Raw genomic sequence first — 20,935 nt, 5'->3', positions numbered from 1 at the left:
CACATACCATCTATCAAAGCTAAACTCAGAGCAGATTAATCTCCTAAACAAACCTTTCACACTCATCAAGATTGAAAAAGTATTAAAAAAAAAAAAAAGCATCCAAAAAGAAGAGTCCAGGAACAGATGGCTTCTCAGCTGAATTCTGTCAAACCTTCATGGAAGAACTCAAACCAATTTTTCTCACTCTGTGCCACATAATTGGAGAACAGGGAAAGCTACCCAACTCCTTCTATGAAGCTAATATCACCCTAATTCTAAAACCAGCCAGAGATGCCACAGGAAAAGAAAACTACCAGCCTATCTCCCTGATGAACTTAGATGCAAAGATCCTGAACAAAATCCTCACAAACTGAATTCAACAACACATTAGAAGCATTATCTGCCTTGTTCAAGTGGAATTCATCCCAGAAACATGAGGGTGGTTCAACATACAGAAATATGTCAATGTAATGCACCACATAAACATAGTTAAACACAAAAACTACATTATCATTTCAATAGATGCAGAAAAGGCCTTTGACACAATAAAACATCACTTCATGATCAAAACTTTGGAAAGAATTAAGCATGCTGGCACATGCCTTTAATCCCAGCATTCAGGAGGCAGAGGTAGGTGGATCACCATGAATTCAAGGCCACCCTGAGACTACATAGTAAATTCCTGGTCAGCTTGGGATACAGATAGACACTACCTCAAAAAACAAACAAAAAAACAAAAAACAAACAAACAAAAAAAACCAGGTTTGGTGGCTCATGCCTTTAATCCTAGCACTCAGGAGGCAGAGGTAGGAGGATCATCATGAGTTTGAGGCAACCCTGAGACTACATAGTGAATTTCAGGTCAGCCTGGGCTAGAGCAAGACCCTACCTCAGAAAAAAAAAAAAAAAAAAAAAAAAAAACAGAAAGACAAGAAAGGAAGGAAGGAAGGAAGGAAGGAAGGGAGGGAGGGAGGGAGGGAGGGAGGGAGGGAGGGAGGGAGGGAGGGAAAGGGAAAATTTTGTACCCTGAGACAAGTAAAGGTGAAAGGTTAAGGAGTTAAAGTTGTTTGCTTACAAACTCTGACAACCCAGGTTCAGTTGCGTAGTACACATATTAAGCCAGATGAACAAAGTGGTATATGTGTCTGGAGTTCACCTACAGTGGCAGGAGTCCCTGGCATGCCCATAGTCATACTCTGTATGCCTGCCTCTTTCTCTTTTCTCTCTCTAATAAATAAAAGTATTTTTAGGGGCTGAAGAGATGGCTCAACAGTTAAGGGGCTTGTCTGCAAGGTCTAATGACCCAGGCTCTATTCCTCAGTACCCATATAGAGCCAGATACACAAAGTAGTACATACATCTGTAGTTAGTCTGCAGTGGTTAGAGATCCCAGCATGCCCATTCTCTCTCTCTTCTTGAAAATAAACAATAACAACAACAAAAAAATTTCTTTGGTTTATTTGAGGTAGGCTCTCGCTCTAGCCCAAGCTGACCTGAAATTCACTATGGAGTCTCAGGGTGGCCTTGAGCTCATGGTGATCCTCCTTCCTCTGCCTCCCAACTGCTGGGAGTAAAGGCATGAACCACCACAAACAGCCAAAAGAAAAAGTGTAAACAAATAATTTTTAGGGCTGGAGAGATGGCTTACTGGTTAAGGTATTTGCCTGCACAGCCAAAGGACCCAGGTTAGATTCCCCAGAACCCATGTAAGCAAGATGTACAAGGGGGCCTATGCATCAGGAGTTCATTTGCAGTGGCTAGAAGCTCTGTCCTGCCCATTATCTACATCTGCCTCTTTCTCTGCCAAACAAATAAATAAAAAAATATGTATTTTTTAAAAAATATAAAAAAAGGAGGGCTTCCAGTAAAGATGGCAGCGTAGGTACCATGCCAAAGCAGCCTAGGGAGGGGAAAGACCAAAAAAACTCAGCAAAATACACACTTTTACTAAAAAGTGAGGTGTATAGGAAATTGAAGCAGCAGCGGAGAAGTAGAAGAGATCCAGAGGATCCAGAGCCCACACAGGCTGGCAAAAGTAGCCCCGCCAGCTCTGGCAACTGCGGCGGTGGAAGTGCAACAGAAAGTGGCCAGGCTCGGCTGCAGCCGCAGGAAAAGCCAGGTGCAGGAGCTTCCCCTCACAACAGCACTCTCTGCAACTCCTGAAATGTGAAGGGAGAGCGGCAGTGAGCAATGGAGGAGCAGACCGCCAGGTAGAAGAACACGTGGAACAGCGAGACATCCAGGGCATCTGCAGCTCCCTCCCCTCCCCCACAGCGAACAGAGCAGCAGTCCCAGGATGGCCACACCAACTTGAGCCGACAGTGGGACCCAAGCAGGAGAAGAGTTCTGCAGTAATATCAGTGACTCTGGCACCGGTAACAGCAGCCCCAGCAGTAGCAGCTCCAGTTGCAGGAGCAACAGCACTTCAGCAGCAGTGGTGGCTCCAGCAGTGGCAGCTACAACAGCAACAGAAGCAGCAGCAGTGGTGGGTCCAGCAGGAGCAGCTTCAGCAGCAGTGGCTACAGACCCAGCAGTGGCAGCTTTAGTAGCAGTTCCAGCAGCAGGGGTGCTGATCTGCAAGGCCACACTTGCCAGGCTCAGTTTTCCCTGCAGGAAAAGCCAGTGCCCAGCTCCAGAAATCAGAACAGCAGCCTGACAACCCAGGCAGCAACTTGAATGAGACCAAAATCATCCAAGGTAACTGGGATTGCACCAGGGAAGGGACTCACTTGGTCGCAAGCTGACTTGGATCCCTCAACAGACCAGAAATCTTAACCTCTTTGTTGATAGAGGATCTGGTCGTGATAATAACTACTCTTGCATACATACTTGGGGCTATTTTTGATAGAATGTGTACAGTGTTTAATTAAATTTTAGAATCTACCTGTATTTTATTCCATTCAGCCAGCTTGAATACTCACATAGCAGGGAAACTCAACCCCTAGGAACACCTTTATAGATACTCTGAGAGTCTTAAGAGCCACACCTAACACCTTAAGCTCCTACCCTGAAAATATATAACATCAAATCAATTGACACAGCTAAGAATACCTAGGTAGCTAGGAAATCCAAGTATTAACTTAATCCAAGATGCAAAAATATATACATTATAATACAAGAAACACTAAAAAGCAAGAAGATATAAATCCACCTAAAAGTATTAATGCATCAGAAATGTCCTCTAAGGAGAACGAGTTAGAGGAAATGCCTGAGAAAGAGTTCAAAAGAATGATTATAAATATGTTCAAAGAGGTTAAAGAACAAATCCAAAGAATCAAAGAAATCAAAGAGGAAATCAAAGGAATCAGAGAAGATGCAGGACACCATTTTAATGAAATAAAGAAAGCAATACAAGACATAAATAAGGAAATAGAAATAATAAAGTAAAACCAGTCCGAATTATTAGCAATGAAGAACACAGTTAATGAAATAAAAAACTCTGTAGAAAATCTCACCAGTAGGATGGATGAGGGAGAGGACAGAATATCTAAGCTAGAAGACCAGGAGGCAGATCTAATACAGTCCAACAAAGAGAAAGACAAACTTATAGAAAAGTATGAGTGGGAATTTCAAGATATTCGGGACACTATGAAAAGATCCAATATAAGAATTCAGGACATAGTAGAAGGAGAAGAACTCCACTCCAGAGGCATAATAGGCATCTTCAACAAATTCATAGAAGAAAATTTCCCCCTATTTGGGAAAGAGGTGCCTATGCAGATACAGGAAGCCTTTTGAACCCCAGCCAGACAAAACCTGGAAAGAACCTCTCCTCACCATCTTATAATCAAACTTCCAAACACACACAACAAAGAAAAAATATTGAAAGCAGTTAGAGAGAAAAATCAAGTTACCTACAAAAGCAAGCCCATCAGGATTACAGCAGATTATTCAACACAAATTTTTAAAGCCAGAAGGGCTTGGAGTGATATATTCCAAGATCTGAAAGATAACAACTGTCAACCAAGGTTACTTTATCCTGCAAAGTTATCCATTCAAATAGATGGAGAAATAAGGACATTCCATGACAAAAGCAGGTTAAAGGAGTATTTGAAGACAAAACCACCTCTACAGAAAATACATGATAAAATCCTCCAGGCTAAAGAAAATGAAAAGCACACATAGAAGGAACCTAGAAAAGACAAGCAATACTCAAATACTAGTTAACAGAAGAGAGCACAGGTAGAACCGGAACCACAAAAAAAAAAAAAAAAAAAAAAATGGCAAACATAAATACACACCTTTCAATAATGTCTTTTAATATCAACAGCTTCAATGCCCCAATGAAAAGACATATGTTTGCAGACTGGGTTAAAAAGCAGGATCCTACAATTTGTTGTCTCCAAAAAACTCACCTTTCTACAAAGGATAGACATTATCATTGGATGAAAGGTTGGAAGACGGTGTTTCAAGCAAATGGGCCTAGAAAACAAGCAGGGGTTGCTATCCTAATATCGGACAAGGTAGACTTTAGTCCAACGTTAGTCAAGAAAGATAAGGAAGGTCACTTTATATTGATTAAGGGCACACTCCAACAGGAGGACATTACAATTCCACACATATATGCACCTAACATTGGGGCTCCCAAATTCATCAAACAAACACTATTGGAACTAAGGTCACAGATAACACCAAACACAGTGGTGGTGGGTGACTTTAACACCTCACTCTCATCAATTGACAGGTCATCCCGGGAAAAAAACAAACAGAGAGACATCTGGACTAAATGTGATCATAGGAGGAATGGACCGAACAGATATACACAGGACATTTCATCCAAAGGCTGCCGAACATACATTCTTTTCAGCAGCACATGGAACATTCTCTAAAATAGACCATATATTAGGACACAAAGAAAATCTTAACAAATTCAGGAAAATTGAAATAATTCCTTGCATTCTATCTGACCACAATGGAATTAAACTACAAACAGTAGCAAGAAAGGCTATAGAGCATACACAAAATCATGGAAACTAAACGATACATTACTAAATGATGAATGGGTCAATGAAAAAATCAAGAAGGAAATTAAAAAGTTTATAGAGTCAAAGGATAATGAGAACACAACATATCAAAATCTCTGGGACACAATGAAGGCAGTTCTAAGAGGTAAATTTATAGCCTTAAGTGCTTATATTAAGAAATTAGAAAGGTCGCAAGTAAATGACCTAATGCTTCACCTTAAAGCCTTGGAAAAAGAAGAACAAGGCAAACCAAAAAGCAGTAGACAGGAATAAATAATAAAGATTAGGGCAGAAATTAATGAAATAGAAACAAAAAAACAAACAAACAAACAAAAAAATCCAAAGAATTAACGAAACAAAGAGTTGGTTCTTTGAAAGGATAAACCCTTAAAATCTGACCAAAAGAAAGAGAGAAGAGACACAAATTAATAAAATCAGAGTTGAACAAGGTAACATCACAACAGATTCCAGAGAAATTCAAAAAATCATAGGGACATACTATAAAAGCATATACTCCACAAAGTATGAAAATCTGAAAGAAATGGATGTTTTCCTTGATCTATATGACCTACCTAAATTAAATCTAAATGAGATTAATCACTTAAATAGACCTATAACAAACATGGAGATTCGAACAGTTATCAATAATCTCCCACCTAAAAAAAGCCCAGGCCCGGATGGATTCATGGCTGAATTTTACCAGACCTTTAAGGAAGAGCTAACACCATTGCTTCTTAAGCTTTTCCATGAAATAGGAAAAGAAGGAATTCTACCAAACTCCTTCTATGAGGCCACCATCACCCTGATACCAAAATCAGGCAAAAATAGAACAAAAAAAAGAAAATTACAGACCAATCTCCCTCATGAACATAGATGCAAAAATTCTCAACAAAACATTGGCAAACAGAATACAAGAGTATATCAAAAAGATCATTCACCCTGACCAAGTAGGCTTTATCCCAGAGATGCAGGGGTGATTCCACATATGCAAATCTATAAATGTAATACATTACATAAACGGGTTGAAGGACAAAAATCACATGATCATCTCATTAGATGCAGAGAAAGCATCCAACATCCCTTCATGATGAAAGTCCTACAGAGACTGGGAATAGAAGGAACATATCTCAATATAATAAAGGCTTTTTATGACAAGCCTACAGCCAACACATTACTCAATGGGGAAAAACTGGAAGCTTTTCCACTAAAATCAGGAACAAGACAAGGGTGTCCACTGTCCCCACTTTTATTTAATATAGTTTTGGAAGTCTTAGCCATAGCAATAAGGCAAGAGACACACATGAAAGGGATACAAATTGGAAAGGAAGAGATCAAGTTATCATTATTTGCAGATGACATGATTCTATACATAAAGGACGCTAAAGACTCTACTAGCAAACTGTTAGAGCTGATCAAAATCTACAGCAATGTAGTAGGATACAAAATAAATACACAGAAATCAGTAGCCTTCATATATGGTAACAACAAACACACAGAGGATGAAATCAGAGAATCACTCCCATTCACAATTACATCAAAAAAATAAAGTACCTTGGAATAAACCTCACCAAGGAAGTAAAGAATCTCTGCAATGAGAACTTTAAAACATTCAAGCGAGAAATTACAGAAGACATTACAAAGTGGACAAATATCTATTGTTCCTGGATTGGAAGAATCAATATTGTGAAAATGTCAATCTTACCCAAAGCAATCTACACATTTAATGCAATCCCTATCAAAACTCCAAAGGCTTTCTTCATGGAAATAGAAAAAACAATCCAAAAATTCATTTGGAATCACAAAAAACCTCAAATATCTAAAATAATACTGAGCAACAAAAATAAGGCTCGTGGTATCACCATACCTGATTTTAACCTATACTACAGAGCCATAGTAACAAAAACAGCATGGTACTGGCACAAAAACAGACATGTAGATCAGTAAAATAGAATAGAGGACCCAGATGTAAGCGCAAGTAGCTATAGCCACGTGATATTCGATAAAAATGCCCAAAATACTCACTGGTGAATAGACAGCTTCTTCAGCAAATGGTGTTTTGAAAACTGGATATATATCTGCCAAAGGATGAAAATAGATTCTTCTCTCTCACCATGCACAAGAATCAAGTCCAAATGGATTAAAGACCTTAACATCAGACCTCAAACTCTGAAACTGCTAGAGGAAAAAGTAGGGGAAACCCTTCAACCTATTGGTCTTGGCAAAGACTTTCTGAATACCACCCCAATTGCTCAGGCAATAAAACCACAGATTAATCACTGGGACCTCATGAAGTTACAAAGATTTTGTACTGCAAAGGACACAGTGAAAAAAAGCAAAGAGGCAACCTACAGAATGGGAAAAAATCTTCGCCAGCTATATATCTGATAGAAGATTAATATCTAGGATATACAAAGAACTCAAAAAGTTAAATAATAAGGAATCAAACAAGCCAATCAAAAAATGGGCTATGGAGCTAAATAGAGACTTCTCAAAGGAAGAAATACTAATGGCATATAAGCATCTAAAAAATGTTCTACATCACTAGTCATCAGGGAAATGCAAATTAAAACTACATTGAGATTCTATCTCACTCCTGTCATATTGGCCACTATCATGAATACAAATGATCATAAATGTTGGCGGGGATGTGGAAAAAGAGGAAGTCTTCTACACTGCTGGTGGGAATGCAATCTGGTCCAGCCATTATGGAAAACAGTGTGGAGGTTCCTAAAACAGCTAAAGATTGATCTTCCATATGACCCAGCTATAGCACTCCTAGGCATATATCCTAAGGACTCATCTCATTTCCTTAGAAGTACGTGCTCTACCATGTTTATTGTTGCTCAATTTATGATAGCTGGGAAATGGAACCAGCCTAGATGTCCCTCAACAGATGAGTGGATAATGAAGATGTGGCACATTTATACAATGGAGTTCTACTCAGTGGTAAAGAAAAATGAAGTTATGAAATTTGCAGAAAAATGGATGGACCTGGAAAGGATTATAGTAAGTGAGGTAACCCAGGCCCAGAAAGCCAAGCGCCACATGTTCTCTCTCATATATGGATCCTAGCTACAGATGATTGGGCTTCTGCGTGAGAAGGAAAATACTTGGTAGCAGAGGCCAGTAAGTTAAAAAGGAGACATAAAGGGAAGAGAAAGGAAGGGAGGAGAATACTTAATAGGTTGATATTGCATATATGTAAGTACTGTGATTGTAATGGGGAGGTTATATGATGGAGAATGGAATTTCAAAGGGGAAAGTGTGGGGGTGGGGAGGGTGGGAATTACCATGGGATATTCTTTTATAATCATGGAAAATGTTAATAAAAATTTACAAAAAGAAAATAAAATTAAGAAGCCGACCCTGAAGAAAATAAAACAAATAAAAAATTTAAAAAAAAAACTTTGGAGAGAATTAGCATGGTCAGTTTATTCTTAACATAATAGGCTATATAAAAGGCTCCTAAAGCCCAAATAATAGTTTTTAATGGGGAGAGACTGAGGGAGTTCCCATTGAGTTCAGGAAAAAGAAAGGGGTGTCCACTCTCATCTCTGTTCTTCAATACAGTGCTGGAAGTCCCAACTCAAGCAATAAGACAGGAGAAAGAAATAACATGGATACAATTTGGAAAGGAATAAGTTAAGTTAGCTCTATTCGCTGATGACATGATTGTATTTGTAAGAGAACCAGGAGACTCCATCCCAAAACTCTTGAAGATGATTAACTCATATAGCAAAGTAGCAGGATACAAAATCAATGCACAAAACCAGTAGCACTTCTATATGAAAATGACAAAGATACAGAGAAAGAAATAAGGGACATAGTCCCATTTTCAATAGCAACAACAATAACAACAACAACAAAAACCTTGGAATAATGTTAACCAAGAAAATGAAATATCTATACAATGAAAACATAAAATCACTCAAAACAGAAATTGTGGAGGACATAAGGAAATGGAAAGACCTCCCATGCTCCTGGATAGGCAGAATTAATAATTTGAATATGGCAATCCTACCAAAGGCAATACACAGATTTAATACAATTCCAATTAAAATCCCAGCATTGTTCTTCATAGAGATAGAAAAAAAAATGATCTCAAAGTTCATATGGAAAGGCTGAAGGCCTCAGGTATCCAAGCATATCCTGAGCAAAAGCTATACCTCTGGAGGCATCACCATACCTGATCTAAAGTTATATTACAAAGCCATAGTAATAAAAACACATGGTACTAGCATAAAAACAAGAACATAGACCAGTGAAATAGAATTGAAGACCCAGACTTTGGGTCAAGCAAGTACAGCTACTTGATATTTGACAAAGTCCTGAACAATATAGGCTGGAAAAAAGACAGCATCTTCAACCAATGGTTCTGGACAAAATGGATAACCATATGCAGGAAATTAAAACTTGATCCACACATCTCACTATGCACAATACTCAAGTCCAAAAGGATCAAAGACCTCAGTATAAGACCAGAAACTCAGCTACTACTGGAAGAAAATAGAGGAATAACTTTGCATGATATAGGAATGGATAAAGACTTCCTGAAAAGGGCTGGAGAGATGGCTTAGCAGTTAAAGCACTTGCCTGTGAAGCCTAAGGACCCTGGTTCGAGGCTCAATTCCCCAGGACCCACGTTAGCCAGATGCACAAGGGACACACACATCTCCAGTTCGTTTGCAGTGGCTGGAAGCCCTGGCATGCCCATTCTCTCTCTGTTCCTATCTGCCTCTTTATCTCTCTGTCACTTTCGAATAAATAAATAAAAATAATTTAAACAAAAAAGACTTCCTGAACAAAACCCCAGTAGCACAGGATCTTAAACAGTCACTCAACCAATGGGATCACAAAAAGCTGAAGTGTTTCTTCAATACAAACATACAATAAGCAAAGCCAATAGATTACCCACAGAATGGGGGAAAATATTTGCTGAATATCCAACTGACAAAGGCCTAATATCTAGAATCTACAAAGAACTCAAAAACCTAAACAGTAGGGCTGGAGAGGTGGCTTAGTGGTTAAACGCTTGCCTGTGAAGCCTAAGGACCCCGGTTCGAGGCTCAGTTCCCCAGGTCCCACGTTAGCCAGATGCACAAGGGGGCGCACGCGTCTGGAGTTCATTTGCAGAGGCTGGAAGCCCTGGCGCGCCCATTCTCTCTCTCTCCCTCTATCTGTCCTTCTCTCTGTGTCTGTCACTCTCAAATAAATAAATAAATAAATAATTTAAAAAAAAAAAAAAACCTAAACAGTAAAAAGTCAAACAGCCCATTCACAAAATAGGGCAAAGAATTGGACAGGCAGTTCTCTGGCGAAGATGTAGATAAACAGGAACCCTCATCCACTCTTGGTGGGAATGTAACAGGGTACAACCACTTTTGAAAGCAATATGGAGACTCACAAAAAAGCTGACTATAGAGTTACCAACAGACCCAATTCCCTTACTCATTATGTACCCTAAAACCTTTTAACTTCAGAACAGTGAGATTTGCTCAACCATGTGTATAGTGGCTCAATTCATAATAGCTAAGAGCTGGAATTAACCCAGATGTCCATCACTAGAATAATAGATAACTAAGATGTGCTATATCTACATAATGGAATTCTACACAGCAGTAAGAAAAAAATGACACAATAAAATTTGAAGAAAAATGGTTGAACCTGGAATAGATCATTCTCAGTGATATTACCCAATCACAGAAAGATAATTGCCACATATTCTCACTCCTCTACAGCACCTAATTTAATCTACCCAAGATGCCAACATACCCAGTAATCATCTCAAAAACTAGACAATATGGTGGGTGAGAAGGGAGGGGAGAGGAAAGGAGGGGTTGGGGGTCACAAATCTATACCCAAATGGCAATGGTATCATAAAATTCTACATCCTAAAAGGCAGACCAAATGGTTGCACCTTCACCAAGCCATTAGAGGGAACACCTGAGCCACAAGGCACTGAAGAGGGTATTGTGAAGACTGACCTTAATGTTCTACAGTTTCTCTCTCTCTCTCTCTCTTTCTTTCTTTCTCTCTCTCTTCCCACTAACTCTTTTATCTCTCTCTCTCTCTTCCCACTAACTCTTTCATATTAGTTATCTTTTCATTCCTTCTCTTAGTGGGCACTAGCCTGTAACTCCCAGTACCAGCAGGTGACTATCATCCACAGTGAGCTTTTGATCAGAGAGACAAGGTTTCCTAAAAGAAAGAAAGATTTCTGTCAAAGCACTTCATGACCCCACAAAGGTTAGTGGTAAGACCCTACTCCTGAAGTCACAATATGTGGTTGACACCTAAAATGGAATGACATGGATACAAAAAATAAGGGTTATCCCATTTGTCTGGTGCTAACTTTTCCTCTCTTTTGGAGAATCTGCTTGTCTTTTTCATATAGATGCAGATCCTAAGGAGAGAACCACTCCATCATTCCTCTAAAATGCCACAGCTGAAACTAAGAATAATTGGTGAAACAAGCAAACATGCTGTTTTCTTGGTGAAACTGGTACCAGCGCAAGGGTGAAGGAGATTGACACAGAGAACAATCAACTCCTACCAAATCAGATATACAGAGACACAGAGACTCCCAACACCGCATCACTGAAGCAGACCCAAAGTGAACCCAACATGGCTCAGGGAAATTTTGTGGAAGAGGTGTGGAAAGAATGTCAGAGCCACACGTTGGGTCATGATAGCGGAGGCATTTCTCCTACCCATAACTGTGGGCTAACTCCACAATGCATGACCCATATACCTCAACAAGGAGAGGTCAGGGGAGGGGATAGGAAATGGATGAGCCTAACAATGGTACCAACTTGACTGTATTCACTGAGTACAAACTAAGTAATAAGAAAATAAATAAAAAATTAGGCATTTAATATTGGTTTATAAATAAGTCTTCCCATTTTAACAGTTTACCTGAACAGAAATGATTCTTAAGGTTTCTGATCTTATAAAATCTCCTATTTTTTTTCTATATTACTCTGAAGTTTTGTAAGATAGTTTTCCAGGTTAATGAAACACTGATGTAACAGAAGGAAGCTCCCTTCATCAATGTCAGAAATTAGCAAGACTTGGCCCATTTTTGAAAAGAAAGCTATTCTGTCTTAGCTCTCTTTTCTCTTAGAGACTTATTAAAGATACCAACAGAAGTATTTGTTTACGACAGAAATACCAGAAGCCTTATGAAATACACTCCCATGGATGCAATCAGTCAAGAAACATCTTGCACAACAAATTTCTGTGGGATTCTCTGACAATGCTGCAGGTCTTCTTGATTTCTCTGATGTCTAGAGACATTATACAATCTGTGTTTAAGAGACATTCCCTCATTTACATGGAACTGAGATCTAACTTCCCAGGCTCAATAACATGCTCATTATTGCATTTCCACTGCTATATTTAGGTAAAGAAATTCAAAACCAGGAATTATTACTTTACTTGGATATTGTTTTGAAATAACTCTCATTATAGGGAAAATATTATGAAAATTAGTTATTATAAACTCCCATCATAACCAAAAGAATGTATTTCTTGGATTTAAAGGAAATATTACATAGTGCCTTTTATTAGTATCAATTTAAAATGTGAGTTTTTGTTAATTAGTGAGGCAGACTTGTGTATACAGTAAAATGGTCTCACAGTATTCTCACTGTGACACATACTCATTTGTATGTTACATTCCATGACAAAAGGAAGTTAGAAGATATAGTTAAATTTGCTGATAATTTACTTTAAAACTTTTTTTTTTATTATTTTGGATTATCAGGTGAACCTAAGGCCTGAGCAATTCAGAAGCAGAGTTTTCTCTGATCAGGTAGCAAAGAGGAATTCAAGAGACTGGTGGATTGAGTTGGCGTGTTCTGCCAACATATGTCCATGTGCAGGGCTGGATAGTGGCTTTAGCAGCCTAGAACAGACAAGCTGCCAGCAAGCAAGGGCAGAGAGGAGAGAATGACCTCACTCCTGTCAGCATGGTGCAGGTTCCTGCCAATGCCCAGAATGAGCCCAGTTGGGATTCTTCCCAGTGTCTTTTTTAACTTTTTTTTTTTGGTTTATTTATATTTGTTTATTTGAGAGCAGCAGACAGACAGAGAGAAAAAAAAGGCAGAGAGAGATAGAATGGTCGCAACCAGAGCCTCCAGCCACTGCAGACAAACTCCAGATGCATGTGCCACCTTGTGCATCTGGCTTATGTGGGTCTTTGGGAATCAAGCCTCAAACATGAGACCTTAAGCTTCACAGGCAAGCACTCAACCACTAAGGCATATCTCCAACCCCCTTCCCAGTGTCTTTGATAAGCCCTCATCTTTCTCACATTGGGATTGTAGCATTGTGAGATCCCTGAGAAAGAACCCCAACTGTGTCAGCCGTAACTTCTATCCCATTATACTATAAGATAATAAATGGATGTGTTATGAAAATGTTTACCTTTGTCACAACTGTTAACTAACATGAAGAGAATCTACGTGCACTCCTTCATTCCTCTATTAAATTTTCCTCTACAATGAATTTAATCATTTTCTTCTTTTTCTCATTTTTTTGAGTGAGGGTCTTGCTATAGCCTAGGATGACCTGGAATTCACTAGTAGTCTCAGGGTGACCACAAACTCACAGCAATCGTTCATCTTCCCTCTGCCTCCTGAGTGCTGGGATTAAAGGTCTGTACCACCATACCCAGATATGATTTTGTTTAAATTGTCAAATTAAGACATTTAAGAATATGAATGCTTAATTGTCATAGGTGGGTCAAACATTGGAATATGAAAAATCATTTAGTGTAAATTGTAGCTATAAAATACGAAGCTTTTTTGTGGGACACTGAAGGACAACCACAGAGCCTCCAACATGGAAAGAAACACTCTACCACTGAATGAAACCCTAAGTTTCACATACTAAGGAACACTTAAAATTAAACACTATGTTTTTCAAAGTTTGGATCTTTGATTTTTACCACTCTTTGCCTCTACTCTTTGCTCCAAGAAAATCTGTGCAATGATAAGATCTTCATTTTCAAAAATTCTAATGTAAAAACATGCATGTATGACTTGTATATTTTATATAGTTATTCACAACTTTTTAATAAGTAAATTTTAGAGACACACAGTAGTTTAATATGTATTCAATTCAGACATTACTTTTGCACTCTGATCTGTTTTGAAATATAAGTTCAAATTATAAATTAGGCATTGTAAAAAGAATTTGACTTTGAAAAAAGTCTTCTGTTTCTCTTTCAGAAATGTTAATATATCTCCTATTGCTTCACTTTGTTCTTCAAAGTTCCCTTATCCTTTGTTTTTGAAATGGAATTTTCTTTAATATTGAGAGAGTTAGTAAAATACTAGCTCAGAAATTTTACTGAAATACTTATCACCTTTTTAATTATTAGTATATGTTTCAGGATTACTTATGAGATGATTTGAGGCTTTCTAGTCCATTGGATTTATACAGATTAAGTATTATAATGCATCAAATCAAATAATTAGTTCATCGTCTCTTATAATTAGGGCATACTGTTTATTTCCTTTGTATTTGTCTGTCAAGACAGAAAAAAGTTTCTAAAGAAGTTGAGGAATATCTAGTCATGCAACACAATTTGACAAGTATTTTTATCCTCTAACATAATGACACAATTTCTCATTTTGGACCAGTTTCTTTGGGGGAGGGGTTGAAAACTGCCATTCATTAATTCATTCAGCTGTCTCTTTTGTAAGTATATGTTGATTTGTTACCTTGCTAAAGTTCAATTACTGAAAAAAATAATTTCTACTACTTAAACTTCATGTTGAAGATAATAAAAATCATTGCCATAAGATAAAATGTATGCTAGATTCACAGATGAAAAATGAATACTAGGGACATTTCATATCATCTTAAATGATTGCGTCAGGCTTCTATATGAAGGAAATCCAGAAAGAACCCTGAAGAACACATAAATTAGCTAATGAAGTAAAAAACAATTATTATTTTATTTTTGCCTGTTCCTAGGTAACAGCAGACCAAAGTGTATCTACAGAAGATATAGGAGGATAGAGACAGCACGACTCATCTTAGGAAGAGGAAGTTTGTTGCTCTTGGGAAATACACCAAGCCATGGTTTTCTGGGGTGTAGCCTAGATTTGAAGTTCAGTACAAAAAATAACTCTGCTATCCATTGTTTATTTTCTGTGGTGTTAGAATGTATGGTACATATGGGCTTGATCATTCAGAGGTATCATCAAACCAATCCAACCATATTAAAAATACTACAACAATATCATTTAAAATATATCTTTTTTGTCATTTGTTTTGAGGTAAGGTCTCACTTTCTAGCCCAGGCTGAACATGACTTCTCTCTGTGGCCCCAAACTGGCCTAAAAATATAGGGATCCCCCTACATCAGTATACTGAGTGCTAGGATTAAAGATGTGTGTTGCCGTGCCTGGCTTAACAATATATCTTTTTGTACAAATTTAGATTCTTAATATAATATTGCAAAATATGAAATAAAAATTCTTTTGATATCCTCAAAAGTTATAATAAATTTATACCTAAGCCAAAATTATATCTAATGTTTTATGGCAATGTATGCTAATATCAATATTAATTAAATTACTTATAAGTAGCTCATGCATGTTAGTGATAAGAAGGTAGTTTTGATTGAAGAAGCCAATCCATAAATAGAAATCATAGTCTGGAAAATTTTATTTAAAAAAATAAGTACAGTGCAATAGGACTGAAGACAAACAAACCCTTTCAAATAAATATTATTTATGTTTATTTTATTTTAGTTAGTTTTGGTGTTTCAAGGTACAGTCTAGCTCTAGCTGAGGGTGACCTAGAATTCACCATGTAATCTCATGGTCACTGCAAACTCAAGCCAATCCTCCTTCATCAGCCTCCCGAGTGCTGGGATTAAAAGTGTGCACCACCAGGCTTGGCTCTAAAATATTTTATTTTTATTTTTATTTTGAGGTAGGGTCTCACTGTAGCCCAGGCTGACCTGGAATTCACTATGGAGTCTTAGGGTGGCCTTGAACTCATGGTGATCTTCCTACTTCTGCCTCCCGAGTACTGAGATTAAAGGTATGTGCCACCATGCCTGGCCTTAAAATAAATATTTTTAAATGAAAGTTTTTTTTTTTTTAATTTGTTTTGGACACAAGCAGCAGCTCAAGGAAATTTAGGCATTAGGCAAGAATCAGTAATGCTGTTAGAGTAGAAAGTTAATTTGGAAATGAGAATTAAAAGTGTACAATCTGTACCTCTAAGCTGGAAATGTGCTAGCTCAGTAAAAAGAGTCTGCCTTTCAAGTATCCAACTATAAACTTCATCTAAATACTAAATGTCTTAAATTAGATCATAAGTATCAGGGACCTGTTTTCTACTAACTAATTGGCTAGAATAAGTTAATGGAGTTTAAAATATGAGACTGCTGATGTTAAGTGCTATTTTAGAAATTAATGCATTGCAGGGATAGAGGATAGAATATAATCATCACAATTCACCATTTACAGTGACCAGTCTAAAATTAAAAATATGTATTATTTAAATTTAAAAAAACTATAAAGGAGGATTCATAACAGTGAGAATATGCTGTTGGTGGAAACAGATCAATACACTTACTGATTTTCAAGGCAAAATGAATGTTTAATTTCATTAGAATTTATGCACATCTATTTAGCTCTAGAGATAGCTGGATGACACTTCCCCATATCAACTCATTTAATCTCACATGTTGGCAGATGATATTTTTCATTTACGTACACATAAATTGCATAGCTTTATCAGTACAAATATGTTTCAGTTAAGTAGTGGAATTGGTTTTGTTTCTATTTGATTTTGTTTCTTTGACAACAGGATAATTTTAATATTCATAATTAAATATTATAATTCTACTTATCTGAGACTTCAAAGTTCTTCCCTTTACATTTTATTACAACTTTCCCAAAGTTATTGACGCCAATGTAACATCTCTAAGAAAATGAAAAATGTATATACTGGTAAGTGTCCTACATGGCCTTGTCTGGCAATGGCTTAGAATATTTTCCATAGGATATGTGAATACTTACTTTCTGTGAGTCATATTTATAGTTCTCTAATGTGGGTACAATGATCTAAACTCATGCCTGTATCACATAAAACATCCATTCCCTCATATATTCAGCAGTGCAATCTAGATGCATGTCCATAGTACACAGAACTTCCTGTCCTTCATGTACTCACCAGTACTTGGCATCATCTAGCGCTCTGATTTCTTCCCATCTAATACACATGAAGTTCATTCTCATTATCTGGGCAAATATATGCACACTATCAAAAAGAAAATGCTGTGGGTCTTTCTTGCCATCACTGAATTCAATGCTAGAAGGCCTCTACCAGAGAGGGTAGGACAGAAAAAATTAAATAAACGTAATACTTTGCCTATTTCCTTCTAAGATCAGCTGGGATCCAGAGGTCAACTGTCTCCCTCCAAAAGAGCTCTATTTTTCTGGTAAGTCATCTGTCCTTTATATTATAAAGCTCATGTAGGCCACCATATATTGGATGCTAGCCAGTACATATGCCACGGGGAATTTCCAACTCCATTCTTCTAAAAAAATTTTTTTGTTTATTTTTATTTATTTATTTGAGAGCAACAGACAGAGAAAGAGGCAGATATTGAGAGAGAGAGAATGGGAGCACCAGGGCCTCCAGCTACTGCAAACGAACTCCAGATGCATGTGCCCCCTTGTGCATCTGGCTAACCTGGGTCCTGGGTAATCAAGCCTCAAACCGTTATCCTTAAGCTTCACTGGCAAGTGCTTAACTGGTAAACCATCTCTCCAGCCCTCCACCTTTATTCTTTTAATAAGAGTGTGTCTGTCTTTTAGATACTCTGGATAAGCTTGCACAAAGTATTTTTGCCTTCCAAAGCCAGGCAGACTGTTTGGCCACCATAACCTTCCAAAATCAAAGGAGATTAGATCTTCAAACTGCTGGAGGAAGAGTGTTAATATAATGTCAGTCAAGAATTGTCAGGGAGTCAGTGTGAAGTTTAACAGATCATATTTCCAAACCAAACCAACAACTAGTCTAAGATGAGACAGTGAATGTCCTGATTCCTTCCCTTTTCAGGACATCTGCTTCTTGGTTCTTTCCCTAATACTGATGCTCTTCTTGGCCTGGTTATTTCAGCTTATTTACTAAATACATTAAAAAATTGGTTTCTTCTTGCCTAGAATTGTTCAAACTCCAATAGTCATGCATATGTGACCTCAGATGAGGCTACATTTCACCAGAGACTCAGGGCCCTCTGGAATAACTTAATGATGTTCCTTCTTAACCTGAACAATGAGTGTCCACTGCCTCCACCATAATGGAAGTTACGGCTCCTTTTTTCAGAGGGGTTGATACCAGTAGGAGGTGTCTACCTCACTCTTTCTGAGACTGAAGCCAGCATCAGTAGGAGAAGCTCTTCCACACCCTTCTTTCATATTGACCACTGGCTGCTGTTTCCTTCCAATTGCCATGGTGACAAAAGAAACTGAGCCACCAGTTTTTGGTAGGCTTTCACATACCCTTCCCAGGTGACAAGTCTCTAATGATCAGACCCCCCACCCACTCCTTTCAGCTCATTTGTCAGCTCCCAGACAATCAGAGCCCAACTGGATCTGTGTCCACACTACCGCACAGCCTCTTTTCTCATCAGGCTTATCAGATGCATTTGCCAGAGGAAGAGCTATCCTGCTTCCGGTTCCAGACATGTTCTTGCTGTGCATCAACAGACCGATGTAGCTGCTTGCAGTGCCTGGACATACTTCTGATCCTCAAGTCAGGGCTCACACTCTATGGAGACCTGTTTCTGATTCATTATATATCATTCTAACATGGTCAAATTCTTTAACTTTTTAAAATTTTAAAAAATATTTAATTAATTTATTCCCAAGCATATAGATACAGAGAGAGAGAGAGAGAGAGAGAGAGAGAGAGAGAGAGAGAGAGAGAGAGAAGAGAGAAGAGAGAGAGAATGGGTACTCCAGGGCCTTCAGCCACTGCAAACGAACTCCAGATACAAGTGCCCCCTTGTGCATCTGGCTTACGTGGGTCCTTGGGAATCAAACCTGTGTCCTTTGACTTTGCAGGCAAGAGTCTTAACTGCTAAGCCATCTCTCCAGCCCAAATTCTTTAACTTTTAAAGGTAGTGATATAAGTTCTATGATAATACTTTTCTTTTCTTTTCTTTTTTTTTAAATTTATTAGTTTTCTTTTCAGTAAATAAAGGCCGTTTGGTACCATTGTTTAGGCTCATCTGTGATCTATCCCCTCCCATTAGACCCTCCTTGTTAATGAAAATGGTTCATGCATTATGGAGTTAGCCCCCAGTTATTGGTATGATAAATGTCTCTGCAAATCATGACCCAACATGTGACTCTGACATTCTTTCCGCCCCCGATTCCACAAGATTTCCCTGAGCCATGTTGGGTTCATTTTTGGTCTGCTTCAGTGCTGAGGTGTTGGGGGCCTCTGAGGCTCTGGCTCTCTGATTTGGTAGGAGTTGATTTTTCTCTGCATTGGTCTCCTTCCCCTTTGTGCTGGTATCCCGTTCACAGGAAAACATCACCCTTGCTTATTTCGCCAGTTGTCCTTAGTTTCAGTTGGGCCCCTTTTGAGGTATGTTGGGGCTGCTCTCTTCTTTGGATCTGCATCTATCTGGAAAAGAGAAGCAGATTCTCCAACGGAGAGTAAGTTAGCACCCGGAAAATTGAGATAACACTTACTTTTTTGATAGACAGTATGATAGGTGTAGGCCTTCTTATACCCCGTGATTGATGGTAGCTTGATATTGTAGAGTGGGCTTGTGTTTGGGTATGGTTCTGACTTGTTTCCCAGCTCCAGCTAAGGGTCTAGAACCACTGAGTGGATCAGTTAGCCAAATCAAGAGCAATTGATTCCTCACCATGGCTGTGTACCACTATTGCACCTGTGTGGGTATCACATCCGGTTAATTGTTGCTACTTAGGTTAAACAATGTGTTGCTTGGACAGATCTTGGTCACTTCCCCCAGTCGCCTATGTAGCGCCTTCTGGCACTAGACACGCTGACTGTCTGGGGACTGACTCTCTCCTGGCTTCCAGCCATGTCATTCCATTTTATGTGTCAGCTGCATATGGAGTCTTCAGCAATAGGGTCTTACCACTGGCCTTTGGTGGGTCATCAAGTACGCTGACAGAAGTCTGTCATTATTTTGGGAAACCTTGTAGGTTTCTCTGATTAAAAGCTCATTGTGGATGGTAGGCCCAAGCTGGAAGTGGGGGTTATAGGTCAGTGTCCACTAAGAAATTGAGGAAAAATATAATTATTAGAAACTTGTCTTTGAAAGTTGAATTTGTGGTACAGTTTAAAGTGGAAAAATTCAGTGTGATGAAAGCAGTGCTACTTCCATATAATGTGCAAACTTGTCCTTCAGGATTTGTGTGAACAAAGGAATAAGTAGCTTCACATTTATATTATCTACATTATTATTTATTTTCATTTTTATATAAATGTAAACTTGCACAGGGGCCATGCTAATCTTCTCTGCATCATTCCAGTATATGTGCTGCTGAAATGTACATCATTAAACAAATGGATAATCAAGATGCAGTATATCTACATGATGAGATTCTACACAGCAGTAAGGAAAAATGAGACAATGATATTTTAAGGAAAAAAAAATGGTAGAGCTTGGAATGGATCATTGTCATAAACTCACCCAATCACAGAAAGATAACTGTCACATGATATCACTCATCTGTGGCTCTTGGATGCTGAAATAACTAATAAGCATTTTGAGGACCCAACATTTGTGAGTCTGTGGTATGAGGGGAGGGTAAGGGTGGATGGGAAACAAAACTGAACCAAAATGGCAATGGTACCACAAAATTCTATATCCTAAAAGGTAGACTAAAGGGTTGAACCTTCATCAGGCCCATAGAGGGAACACTTGAATCACAGGGCCCTGGAGAGGGTATGATTAAGACTAATCTTAATTT

General features: G+C 38.3%; 1 pseudogene; it reads right to left on the bottom strand.

Moving 5' to 3' along the window:
• Nucleotides 1-20,418: 20,418 nt before the first annotated feature.
• LOC123459086 lies at nt 20,419-20,516 on the bottom strand (annotated as a pseudogene).
• Nucleotides 20,517-20,935: the final 419 nt, after the last annotated feature.

This window comes from Jaculus jaculus, chromosome 2 (genome assembly GCF_020740685.1).
Source record: "Jaculus jaculus isolate mJacJac1 chromosome 2, mJacJac1.mat.Y.cur, whole genome shotgun sequence".
NCBI classification, from domain to species: Eukaryota; Metazoa; Chordata; class Mammalia; order Rodentia; family Dipodidae; genus Jaculus; species Jaculus jaculus.
Note: the sequence above shows the minus strand (reverse complement) of the source record. Positions and strands in the feature narration are given on the sequence as shown.